Below are 3277 nucleotides of genomic sequence, written 5' to 3'. Positions count from 1 at the left end.
CCCTTTTTGTTGTTCAGTCACTCAGCTGTGTCTGACTCTTTGCAACCCCTTGAACTGTAGCAGGCTTCTCTGTCCTTCACCATCTCCCTGAGTTTACTCAAACTCATGTCCATAGAGTCAGTGATGCCATCCAACCATCTCATCCTCTGTTGCCCCCTTCTCCTCTTGCCCTCAATCTTCCCCAGCATCAGGGTCTTTTCCAGTGAGTCAGCACTTTGCATCAGGTTGCCAAAGTGTTGGACCTTCAGCTTCAGCATCAGTTCTTCCATTGAGTATTCAGGGTTGATTTCCTTTTGGATTGACTGGTTTGATCTCCTTGCTGTCCAAGGGACTGGTGTCCAGCACCACAGTTTGAAGGCATCAATTCTTCAGTGCTCAGCATTTTTTATTGTCAGCTCTCATATCTGTACATGACTACTGGAAAAACCATCACTTTGACTATACGGACTTTTGTCCACAAAATGATGTCTTTGCTTTTCAGTACATTGTCTAGTTTTGTCATAGCTATTCTTCCAAGGAGCAAGTGTCTTTATATTCTGTGACTGCCGTCACCATCTACATTGATTTTGTAGCCTAAGAAAAGGAAATCTAATGCTGTTTCCATGTTTTCCCCATCTATTTGCTATGAAGTGAAAGGGCTAGATGCCATGATCTTTGCTTTTTAAATGCTGAGTTTTAAGCCAGCTTTTTCACTTTGCTCTTTCACCTTCATCAGGAAGCTCTTTAGTTCCTCTTCAGTTTCTGCTGTTAAAGGGGTATCATCTTCATATCTGCTTGAGTGAATGAGCGAGTGAAGTCGTTCAGTCGTGTCCGACTCTTTGCGACCCCATGGACTGTAGCCTACCAGGCTTCTCCGTCCATGGGATATTCCAGGCAAGAACTCTGGAGTGGGTTACCATTTCCTTCTCCAGGAGGTCTTCCCGACCCAGGGATTGAACCTGGGTCTCCCACATTGTAGGCAGACACTTTACCGTTTGAGCCACCAGGGAAGTCTGAGGTTCTTGATATTTTTCCTGGCAGTCTTGATTCCAGTTGGTGATTTATGCAGCCTAGCATTTTAATATCCCCTTTTATACACAGTCAACTCTTCCTGTCTTTCTCTTTAATTCTCCCATTTAAAATTAAATGCTAAATTAAAGTTTCAAACTGTTCTATGTTTAGCCTTGGGCACCTGAACTTGCTGGAGAAATGCCCCTAGTCTCAGCGCTACTACACATTCCAGAACCGGGCACCCTCCATTTTTCCAGGTGACTCCTGCCTTCTCCTCTTTCCATGAGCTTTCAAATCCTCCCACAATCAATCCTTCGAACCAACCACCTTCCTTTCAATCCGCTGAGAAAGTCGTTTCGTGTTCCATAAACCGCCATCTTGCGCGCTCTCCAGCTATCTGCATCTGTCCTCATACACTTCGTGCTGTCCTGCGTTACCAGAGATGAGCGTGTATCGTCCCTGCAAAGTCCGTTCCTCCACTTGTACACAAGACCTTATAACTTCCCACCTGCGTCAGGGGAACTGGTCCTACAGTTCTTCCATCTCGGTGCTGTATCGTAAGCTGCCTTCTCTGCTGAATCATCCCCATCGTCGTCATACTAGCTTATAGACTGTTAGCTTTTACATGAGAGAAGAAACCAGTTCTTTAAAATCTATGTTTTCCTCTAACTACCACCTGGTTACTCTGTCCACCTAACAGCAAATTAGCTTTAAAGTTTTGTCTAGACTTGTATTCTCCAGTTTTTATATTCTCATATTTTTTTTCCTTATTTTTCTTTATTTTCACATACTTTTGTAACACATTACTTGATTCAGTATTTTTATTTATTTTTTATTTTTATTTTTTTTCGTTTAAAATGAAAAAGAAATTCTCATATTTTTAAGCTCAGGCTTTGACTTTTTTTACTTACCAATGAAATATAATAATTTATGATGGTTATCAGTGACTGCCATGTTGCTTTATCCAGTGGTCAATTGTCTGTCATCTTACTTGATTTCTCACACAATTATATGCACAGTTATTTCTCACACGGTTCCCTCTTCTTGGAAATGCTTTCTTTACTTGGTCCTAGGGCCTTGGCCCTTTTCTATCTTGCTTTATACTTTATTCTTTCTCAGTTCTCTTTGCTGGATCGTGGTGGTGGTCTCACATTCCCAAAGTTTCAACCCAGACTGCGTGATTAAACCTAGCAATCTTCTCTGTTCCCTCTATAAAGTCATTATCTCTTCTCTTATAGCATCAGTCTCAAGATGTTATATACAGTCACCCCACTTAAGACAGTCAAATATATTTCCCCAGCCTAGAACTGTCTTGATCTCTAGACTCAGAAGCCTATTTAATAGTTCCACTTATATATGTAATATTAGACCCAAGAACTAAACAGAAAAAAAAACCAAAGCCCTGACTTTTTTATATTAAAATCAATGGATCTCATAATATTTACTGATCTCAGTAAATGGCAATCCTATCCTTTGAGTTGTTCAGGCTAAAATACTTAGTGAAACTTTTTTTTTTCCCCCTCACAGTCAATATCCAACTAATCAGCAAATTCTACCAGTTTTACCTTAGCTGCCCCTTCCCCGCTGCCCTGCAAACCCCACAGTCACTGACCTAATCCAAGCAACTGTGATTTCTCAGCTGGAGATTTGTAAATTTTTCTCACCTGTAAATGACCTCCTTGCTTCTATTATTATTGCCACCCATATGCCAGTCTATTCTCAGTACAGAAGCCAAAGTTACTCTTTTAGAATGTAAATCAACGATGTCAATTTGATTTACATTGGGCACACCTGCTTCTGCTTCTTCTTTGAACAACAAATGTTTCCAGCTCGGTGTTTTTACACTTGCTGGTCCCTCTACTTGATGGCTGTTCATGGTCACTGTACATGGTTACATTGCAGACATACTAATATGCTTGATCAATTTGTTCTGGGAGAGACAAACTCAGTATTACTTCAGAAGGTATATGAACTTATTAACCTTCTAAAAGAAAAACTGCTCAATTCAGAAACACATTTTGCTTTAAAATGTTACAAATGGGATTGCATTTCTGGGCTTCTCTCGTAGCTCAGTTGGTAAAGAATCTGCCTGCAATGCAGGAGACCTGGGTTCAATTCCTGAGTCTGGAAGATCCCCTAGAGAGGAAAATGGCAACCCACTCCAATATTCTTGCCTAGAAAATCCCATGGACAGAGGAACCTGGTGGGCTACAGTCCATGGGGTCGCAAGAGTCAGACATGACTTAATGACTAAACCACCATAATGATTACATATCTGCTGCCTTTT

The sequence above is a fragment of the Cervus canadensis genome, chromosome 13, assembly GCF_019320065.1.
Source record: "Cervus canadensis isolate Bull #8, Minnesota chromosome 13, ASM1932006v1, whole genome shotgun sequence".
In the NCBI taxonomy this organism is placed as follows: Eukaryota; Metazoa; Chordata; class Mammalia; order Artiodactyla; family Cervidae; genus Cervus; species Cervus canadensis.
The sequence above is the reverse complement of the archived record's forward strand: the minus strand, read 5'-3'. Positions refer to the sequence as shown.